This window comes from Neofelis nebulosa, chromosome 9 (assembly GCF_028018385.1).
Source record: "Neofelis nebulosa isolate mNeoNeb1 chromosome 9, mNeoNeb1.pri, whole genome shotgun sequence".
Lineage (NCBI taxonomy): Eukaryota > Metazoa > Chordata > Mammalia > Carnivora > Felidae > Neofelis > Neofelis nebulosa.
Genome location: NC_080790.1, coordinates 134,290,484 through 134,300,790, shown reverse-complemented (window position 1 = coordinate 134,300,790; position 10,307 = coordinate 134,290,484). Strand labels below are relative to the sequence as shown.

The 10,307-nt window shown below is 37.7% G+C and overlaps 1 non-coding gene across 1 annotated transcript; it reads right to left on the bottom strand.

Moving 5' to 3' along the window:
• Positions 1 to 6,668: 6,668 nt before the first annotated feature.
• Positions 6,669 to 6,751, bottom strand: TRNAR-UCG (transfer RNA arginine (anticodon UCG)). Its single transcript has one exon. It is a non-coding gene; the product is annotated as a tRNA-Arg (tRNA).
• Positions 6,752 to 10,307: the final 3,556 nt, after the last annotated feature.

The window sequence follows — 10,307 nt, the reverse complement described above, 5'->3', positions numbered from 1 at the left end:
CTATTACATAATTCATAGTACATCTTTTACAGCAAAATCTGAAAAAAATCTCAAACACATGTATACACACACACATACATCAAAGTACTACCTCTTTTATAACTACAGAAAAAAATATTTCTGAGTAATTATTAGTCTACAGAATCAGCACAACAGAACAGAAATTACATATATTATCATCTCTCTCTAGATATATAAACATAAATACGAAATCCACGAATCTATTTTATGACATTAGAAAGCCATACTATATAATCCACAGAGCCTATAAATGAATAAAAGCATTTCATAACATTTAACATCCATCTCTAATAATAAATCAAATCAGTAAACTAGGAATTTAAAAATTACTTAAGATAAAGAAAATCCACATGAAACCAATAGCCAATCTTGTACAAAGAGACAAAACACAGAGGCATTCTGACTAAGCTATAAGCATCTCATTTCTCTTCTCACCATTCTAATTTAATAATGTCCTGAAATCCTAGTCAAAACAATTATAGAACAACACCAAAAAATTTTAAGCACAGTGATTACCAAGATGAGACAAAATCATCTTAAAAATATAGATCCAAGGCCTTTATAACATATATAAATTTTTTTCCTTTTGGTAATTTTTTTTTCTTGCCAAGATTTTATTTCAGTTCAAGTTACTTAATATATCGTGTTGTAACAGGTTCAGGAGTAGAATTTTGTGCTTCGACACTTACATATGACACCCAGTGCTCATCACAAGTGCCCTTCTTAATAGCCGTCACCCATTTAGCCCATCCCCCTACCTAACACCCCTCCAGCAACCCTCAGTTTGGTCTCTACCATTAAGAGTCTCTTATGATTTGCCTCCCTCTCTGTTTTTATCTTATTTTATTTTTCCTTCCCTTTCCTTACGTTCATCTGTTTTGCTTCTTAAATTCCACATATGAGTGAAATCATATGATATTTATCTTTTTCTGCCTGACTTTTTTCACTTAACATAATACACTCTAGTTCTATCCAGGTCATTACAAATGCCAAGATTTCATTCTTTTTGATGGCTGAGTAATATTCCATTGTATATATATACCATTTCTTCTTTATCTGTTCATCAGTCAATGGACTTTTGGGCTCTTTCCATAATTTGGCTATTTTTGATAGTGTTGCTTAAACATTGGATTGCATGTGCCCCTTCGAATCAGTATTTTTGTATCTTTTGGATAAATACCTAGTAGTGCAACTGCTGTGTCTTTGGGGTAGGGTATATGAATTTTGATCCTGCTTTTTCACTTCTAATATTTTATTGCATGGAAATAGTTTTAGATGAGGATAAACCTTACCTATTAAGTAAGGCTGTGAATAATAACAAAAATACTGGAAATATTTAGCATGAATAAATTATAGGGATTGGTTAAGTTGTGGAGCATTAATAAAATGGAATATTATATAATTTTAACATAATGTATAAACTAACTCATGTCATGGGGAAATATTCATATTGCTTTCAATAATTAATTGCTTCGAAAATGGGTAGTTCCTTTTTAAGGAGTACACAAGCATCTATTAACCTATCAACTGATCCCATATATAGCACACAAGATGGATAATGCTCTCAGTATATGACAATGATTAAAACTGTAGGCGTTGAGGGACACCTGGGTGGCTCAGTCTGTTAAGTATCTGACTTCGGTTCAGGTCATGATCTCACGGTTTCTGGGTTCGAGCCCCACGTCACGCTCTGTGCTAACATAACAGCTCAGAGCCTGGAGCCTGCTTGGTATTCTATGTCTCCCTCTCTCTGCCCCTCCTCTGCTCACACTCTGTCTCTCTCTCTCAAAAATAAATGAACGTTAAACAAAATTAAGGATTTTTTAAAATGTTTATTTTTGATAGAAAGAGAGCGAGCGTGAGCAAGTGGGGGCAGAGAGAGAAGGAGATACAGAATTCAAAGCAGGCTCCAGGCTCTGAGCTGTCAGGACATTGCCCGACACGGGAGTTGAAACCATGAACTGTGAGATCATGACCCAAGCCAAAGTTGACACTTAACCGACTGAGCCACGCAGGCACCCCTAAAAAACATTTTTAAATAAAATAAAATAAAATAAAATAAAATAAAATAAAATAAAATAAAATAAAAGCTTTAAATTCGGCCAGATCTGTGTTTGAATCTTTATTAATTAGCCACTCCAAGCCTCAAGTTTACTCATCAATGGGTTTACACATGACTGGGTTGAAGAAAAAATGAGTAAGACAATATATACAGTATTTTATATATTTAGTGGTCAATATTCCAAACTTTCATAACATTTATTATTAGTAAGAATAATTTGTCTCATAATTAATATCATAGTACATTTAGTATAAGAAATAAACCATACAATGAATATCATCAGGTGAAAAACATACGTATTGATGTGTGAACCCGAAGAGAACAATGATATGTATTATTTTCATATTTTCCTTGAAAAAAGTATACTGAATTGATACCATTTCTGTAGCCTTAAGCAAAAGCCTCAGCAATTTCCCCACAAGTATAAATTGTGTCAGCCATATTATGTAATTATCATGCAACAAACATAGCAGCTAATATAAAAGATTAAATATCTAAAGTTTATCAGCCTTTGGGAAAACAAAAAATGCTTAATTCGCTATTGAGTAAAAGAAGTAATTAAAATTGCAGCCAGAGGTTATTCAGAAAATAAAAGAACAAAACACCAGCACGAGAGGGTGTGGCCCCAATCTGCAATGCAGGCCAATTCAGCATCAGTTAATTCCATCAGTACATATGGGAGAATGACAATAAGTAAAATAAGGTGAAAAATAATGACAATGGAAATTAATGAAAGAAAGAATGAATCAACAGAAAAATAGAATGCAGACAAAAAGAGAAGTCAGAAAAGCAATGGAGCTGTTGATTATGTGTAGGAGCAAGTTCTTTACAGTTGGTTGAGGAAAAACAAGAGATAAATCACAAAGCACAATATTAAGGCTAATGAGGGAGATTGTCTTTCATATGAATAGAGAATATTTAATATGGTAGCTTTCTATGGATACAATTGGTAGCAGGGCATCTGGAAAACTAATTTCCTAGGGGAAAAAAAATGACCCATGACTCAGGAGGTACACAGTCCAGTAGAACAAGAATTATCCTGAGGCGCCTGGGTAGCTCAGTCGGTAAAGCGTCCGACTCTGGCTTAGGTCGTGATCTCAGGGTTTGTGAGTTTGAGCCCTGCGCTGGGCTCTGTGCTGACAGCTCGGAGCCTGAAGCCTGCTTTGGATTCTGTGTCTCCCTCTCTCTCTGCCTCTCTCTCACTCACACTCTGTGTCTCTCTCTCTCCCTCAAAAATAAATAAAAAGAAAAAAAGAAAAGAATTATCCTGAAAGCTTTTAAAAGCTATCAAAGAATTACTCCCTAAAAAAAAAAAAAAAAAAAAAATTACACTTAGCTTGTTCTCCTGATTCTTTTTTTTTTTTTTTTTTTTTTAATATTTATTTATTCTTGAGAGAGACAGAGCGTGAGTGAGGGAGGGCCAGAGAGAGAGGGAGACACAGAATCGGAAGCAGGCTCCAGACTCTGAGTTGTCAGCACAGAGCCCGACACGGGGCTTGAACCCACAAACCGCAAGATCATGACCTGAGCTGAAGTTGGATGCTTAATCGATTGAGCCACCCAGGCACCCCTATTTTCCTGATTCTTTGAGTGAATTTATTACTGAAAAATATGTGTATTATTGGGAGCCTGTGACTTGCCAGATGTTGCTCTAGGGCCCAAGAAAGAATCCAGCAGGAATCCAGCTGTGGGCAAATCCCCAGTCCTAACAAGGTAACTGCTGAAGAGATCTAGGATATCCGGTGGTGGTAAAGGATGACATGGGGACAAATCAGGGCAAGGACTGGGTGTTGTAGAAAGGATGAGTGGCCGTGGGGGCATCTGTCTGCCCAGCTGGGATCCCCACTACCCTACCAAGCAGCTGTCGTGAACGTGCATAGGTTACCACAAGCACCGTGCCTCATGCTTCTCATCTATAAAGTGGGATTCATACTTTTTACCCCACAGTGTCCTGGTGAAGATTCAGTGAGTTAATATGGGAAATCTTTAGAAGAGTGCCTGGTATATAATAAACAAATGGGGGTGGCGGTGGGGTTCTTAGTGTGCCGGGAAAGCGCTTCTGATAAGAGATGATAGTTGAATCCCTGAAGGAAGCGAAGAAGACCGCTGGGGGCGATCTGGGATGTATCCTGTTTCATCGTAGAAACAACAAAGAGAACTCCAAAGGGCTGGGGAGAGCGAAGGGAGAAGGGCAGAGAAGGGTGAGTGAGGCTGGATTATAGTCTTAAGGGTGTCACAGGAAGTTCTGGAGAGTTCTCAGCAGAGAAGGGACATGTGCTGACAAATATAAGGTTCCTTCTGGCTGCTTGCTAAACACCATACCAAAGGGAAGGTAGGGGTGGAACCTGGGACATCAAGTCGGTCCAAACAAGAGATTATGGAGGTGCTTGGACAAGGGTCAAAGCATGAACTGTACATTCACACTCTAAAAAAAGTAAGTTCCAGGTTGTTTAAACTTTTTTAAAGCCCAGAAGAAAATTCCGCATTTTCCAATTCAACTAGGAAGGCTCATATTTCTATATCGCCAAATCTGAAATAGTACACACATGCATGCACACAGATGCACGTGTGTGCGCGCACACACACACGCACATGCACGCACAAACTCATAGTCCTATCTCACTTAGAAACTTAGAACCAAATTATAAATTAAATATTAGTATATTCATGCCAGATGCACTGCAGACACCATGGTTAACCTATAAAAAAAGTCTTAAACTCTCTCAGTCAATCTCACCGGGCACTTAACGAACATGCAACAGACATTACCCCTTAGAACAAATGGAGAAAAGAGGCATAATCATAATCAGTACATTATATTCTGCATCAAACTGTAATCAAAGCAATAGACAAAAAGGAAGAAAGAAAGGAAAGAAGGAAGGGAGGAAGGAAGGATGAACTGAGAGAAGGCAGGACAGAAGGAAAAATAATATACCTCGGAGATGATGAAAGTAAATTACCCTATTTTTTTAAGAAGGGAAAGTTATTTTGTCTAGATAATCCACAAAAACTATCTGAAAAAATCATTGAAAGTTTTAAGAGAGTTTAGTACATTGACCTGTTACAAATGAAATATCTGGAATCAATAGCTTACTTATGTAGTAGCAATATTTATCTAGAGTAAATAAAATGACCCACCTACCATGATAAAGAAGGGAACATGAAATCACGTTTAAAAATAAAAATGGGGGGGGGCGCCTGGGTGGCTCAGTCAGTTGGGCGTCCGACTTCGGCTCAGGTCATGATCTCGCGGTCTGTGAGTTCAAGCCCCGCATCAGGCTCTGTGCTGACAGCTCAGAGCTGTCATTTATTAATGAATAAACGTTAAAAAAATTTTTTTTAAATAATAAATAAATAAATAAATAAATAAATAAATAAATAAATAAAATAGGGACACCTGGGTGGCTCAGTCGGTTAAGCATCCGACTCTTGGCTACAGCTCAGGTCATGATCTTGTGGTTTGGAGACTGGAGCCCCACATTGGGCTCTGCGCAGAGAGCATGGGGCCTGCTTTGGATTCTCTCTCTCCCTCTCTCTTTGCCCCTCCCCTGCTCATGCTGCACTCTCTCTCTCTCAAAATAAAAATAAAAATGAAAATGAACAAAGGATCAGTATGTAGGATCTCAGTATAGAAAATGACAAATCATTAGTGAGGCCATTATATATTATACATCACATATCACATATTATATATCATATAACATATTATATGCTATAAGTTATGTGCTATGCTATATAATATGTCAAGAAAGATACATTAGCTACCAAAAAATGAAGATAGGAAGAGAGTTTCGCATGTTTAATAAACACAATCTATAAGATTATACAATCAATTCCATCTCAGGTGAGTGAGATTAAAAGCCATTCTTATTTTATTCTTTTCCCACTTTTTCTACATTCAGTATGTATGCAACATTTTTAATGCCTCCAAATTTTGCATTACTTATCAGTAACATATATGTCTACATTTTATTCTTTGCTGTCTTAATTCCAGAAATGTATTCTGAGATAAAATCAAAGCTGTATACAAAGATTTAGCTTTAAAAACATGCCCAGAAATGTTGTTTATAATATTGAAAAATAGGAAATTATCTAAATGTCTAACTATTGGAAGCTCTTTAACTGAGTTTGGATTCACCCATGCAATAGACTTTGTGTGTGCATGTGTGTGTATGTGTGCGTGTGTGTGTGTGTGTGTGTGTGTGTGTGCTGTGTTGTGTTTCACAGAAGATCACTTGGCTTGGAAAATGGTCTCAACATAATGACCAAGAAAAAATGAATTAAATACATTTATAAAACAGGTTGTGAAGCATAGTGGAATTTTTTATGACATAAATATTTTGAAAAAAAAAAAACAACGAAAAGCATCTGTACTAGAATACAAAGAACAGAACGAGTATCTGTATTTTTTTATCCTGTTACATATTTTCCCCCAATGCTATCATATATATTCTTTTTTTTAATTTTTTTTTAACATTTATTTATTTTTGAGACACAGACAGAGAGAGCATGAACAGGGGAGGGTCAGAGGAAGAGGGAGGCGTATAATCCGAAACAGGCTCCAGGCTCTGAGCTGTCTGCACAGAGCCCGAAGCGGGGCTCGAACCCACAGACTGAGATCATGACCTGAGCCGAAGTCAGACGCTCAACCGACTGAGCCACCCAGGCGCCCCTCATATATATTCTTATAATGAAAATATTATTACACTTTTTTTTTTATCATATGTAATGTCCAGAAACTAGGAACATAATAAAATCCCCTGAAATAATAAAATTACCAAGTATATGGTGTTGTATTTTTATAATGGGTAACATCTTTATATTTTTTATTCTGATAATGTTTACATAAAAGAATAGAACGCTGATGAGAACAGTTGATAACACAGAATTTGTCTCCATTAAAGCAAAGAATACTCTAAAGTGGACACATAAATTTGTAAACTGGTAACGACCAAACTTAAAGTCATCATTTCTAGATGAGGCCAGTGACACACAAACTCATATTTTCAAGTTCGCCTCTATTTGGAATTATAAATTCCCAAATTCTGGAGACTATAACTGAAATCAGGAAAATCTTATGGCCTAGGATAGACTCTCCCCAATTGGAAGTTTAAAGGGGTGGATTAAAACTGGGTTCGTAAAGTCAGAGACAAACATAACTTCTAAAGAAATTCCTTTAGGGGCGCCTGGGTGGCGCAGTCGGTTAAGCGTCCGACTTCAGCCAGGTCACGATCTCGTGGTCCGTGAGTTCGAGCCCCGCGTCAGGCTCTGGGCCGATGGCTCGGAGCCTGGAGCCTGTTTCCGATTCTGTGTCTCCCTCTCTCTCTGCCCCTCCCCCGTTCATGCTCTGTCTCTCTCTGTCCCAAAAATAAATAAAAAACATTAAAAAAAAAATTTAAAAAAAAAAAAAAAAAAAAAAAAAGAAATTCCTTTAAAACAAATTACGGTCCTAATGTGCCACGGTGTGTTCATTCGTTATGCCACCAAATACTTGATAATCATAGGTTTGAGGCAAGAGATGAGGTGCGTGCTATTAATTCAAAATAAATAAAAGTATCTGTATCTTCAGTGAGTTTATGATTTGATGAGCGAAAGTAGCTAACATTTATATAGTACTTTATGTTTACACATGAATTCATAAACATATCAAGGATTGGCATAATCCTCTCCAGCTCATCTGATCTTATGAGTCTCCCAAGCTATTAAATCCATTGGTCCATTTCAGTCCCTTTCTTGACCTCACTGATCACTTTAAAATACTGTTTTTCTCTCTGCTACTGTTACACTGCATGATCTTGGTTTTTCTCCTCAATAACCTGTTGACTTCCCCAGCTTCTCTTCCTGTCCATCTTCAGAGTCCCATCCTGGACGCCGTATCTCCTTTAATTCTGTACTCCTCTGCTTATCTCAATCACTCCATTGCTGGGGAGTCCCAGGTCTCTTCCATCAACATTTCAGATCCCAGTAAACCTTTATCTGTTGAGTTGCTACAGTCAGAAACCTGAGTCCTTCTTGACACCTTCTTATGTCGCCAACTTGATTTACAGTCTTCAATTCCCGTCAAGTAAAACTCCTAAATATCCCTCAAGTGCATCTCTTCTCCCCACCTGCACTGCAGTTGCCTTGACCCAAGCCACCATGATCTTTTAGCTGGAATCACGGTCAGAATCTCAAACTCAACCTCAAACCATCTTAACTGCTTTCCTGAAATCCTTACTCTATACCACATACCATACTCTATACCAATTCAAAACCCATATCTGGCTACGAAGAAGGTGTCTGGGCCTATTTGGGATGCCCACGGGAGAGAAGGGATTGAGAATGGATGCTCTGTTCACCTGGAGGGTGTCTCCAGGCCATGATGAAACTTAGTATCCTAATAATCCTTTCTTTAGCGTAAAATTTTATATAGTTGAGAGGCTTACAGGTGCTGATAGCAATTTAGGTGTACTTTAGAATCACCTGGGAGTTTGAAAGCAGATGGGAATGAATTTCCAGAGCTTTAATTTGGGATTTGTCAGCAAAAGAAAAACAATGGAAGGCTCACGTTAAATGACAAAACTTCACCCAACACTTTTAAAAAAATGTTATTTATTTGGAGAAGGGAGAGGGACAGAGAGAAAGGGAAAGAGAATTCCCAAGCAGGCTCCACACTCAGCACGGACCCCAAGATGGGGCTTGATCTCAGGACAGCGACCCGACATCAAGAGTCAGACATTAAACAGACTGAGCCCCCCAGGTGTTCTGGTTTGTTTGTTTGTTTGTTTTTTTAAGTATTTCTTTCTTTCTTTTTTTTAAACGTTTATTTATTTTTGAGAGACAGAGAGAGACAGAGAATGAGCAGGGGAGGGACAGAGAGAGAGAGGGAGACACAGAATCTGAAGCAGGCTCCAGGCTCTGAGCTGTCAGCACAGAGCCTGATGCGGGGCTTGAACCCACGAACCGTGAGATCATGACCTGAGCCGAAGTCAGTTGCGTAACTGACTGAGCCACCCAGGCGCCCCAGCATTTATTTTGACAGAGAGAAAGAGAGAGCAAACTTCACCCAATGTTAAAAAAAAAAAGAACACTTGCATTAATATTCATCGTTATTGATGATTACATTTTAAATAATGCTACATTAGCCTGCCTACCTATCAGATTTTCATTTTTCTTTCACAACTGTTTAAGGGACAGGGCATTTTATTAAAAAATAAAAATAATAAAGAAAATGCTGTTGGTTCAGCATAATAGGAAGCAGTGTTCACTTACTTACAAATCATAGGATATTTAGGAAGAAAATGTTGCAAAAACCATGTTCAAGATACAAGCTTTCTCTGAAGTCTAATGGGAGCGTAAGGTTACATTCATGGCACTCCACTAAGATTTTAACAACATAACTTATTCATGCATGCTCTTGGCCATTTTGTATACTACTCTTCCCTAAAGAGGAAGAAATATAAAGAAAGCCCTTAAAGAGGATCAGGTCATATTAGACAAAATGTCTTATGCTGCTGATAGGTATCTTTAAAGCTATAACACAGCAACGAAAGACTCATAATGGCTACAGCAGAAATACGGAGGAGAACCTGACAAGATCAAGACATATTTGGTTATACTCAAACAGAGGCTTGAATACAAATGGGTAATGTTAAAATTCACGAAAGAACAAATGAATATGATGATAAAGGGTGAATATCTCCGAGAGTCACAAGCTCACTGGTGAAAGACAGAAGGAACAAAATATAACCTTGTCCGTAAATAATCTACAGTAACATTTGCTCTAGGACCTGCCTGTAACAGAACATCCCATCCAGAATGTAACACATCCTCCCCATAGGTAATGGGGTTTTATTAAGAACAACATATTCCTGGCTTCCCAGAACACACAAAAGTACCTTCTATTGAAATAATAAATGAGATTCAGCTGTGTTCCTGTAATTTGACATGAATAAGGAAATAGATACCTTTCCAGGTAATGTAAGTCGGTGGGATAATTTACAACCAAAAAAAAAAAAAAATCTTCAGTAAAATGAGTCATTTTACTGAAAGTGACAGCAACCGTTGTTCAAAGAAACTGAGTTAGAAGAAAATGTTCTCTTCCTTTTCATCTGGAGGCCCTACCTCAGCAGAGTTTAAGAAAAAATTCTGCCTACCCATGGTTGGTGCTGAAGCAATACATAACACCGTGACTCAACTGCAGCCTTTATATTCATTCCATTCTGATCTTTCTGGAAAAGTGACC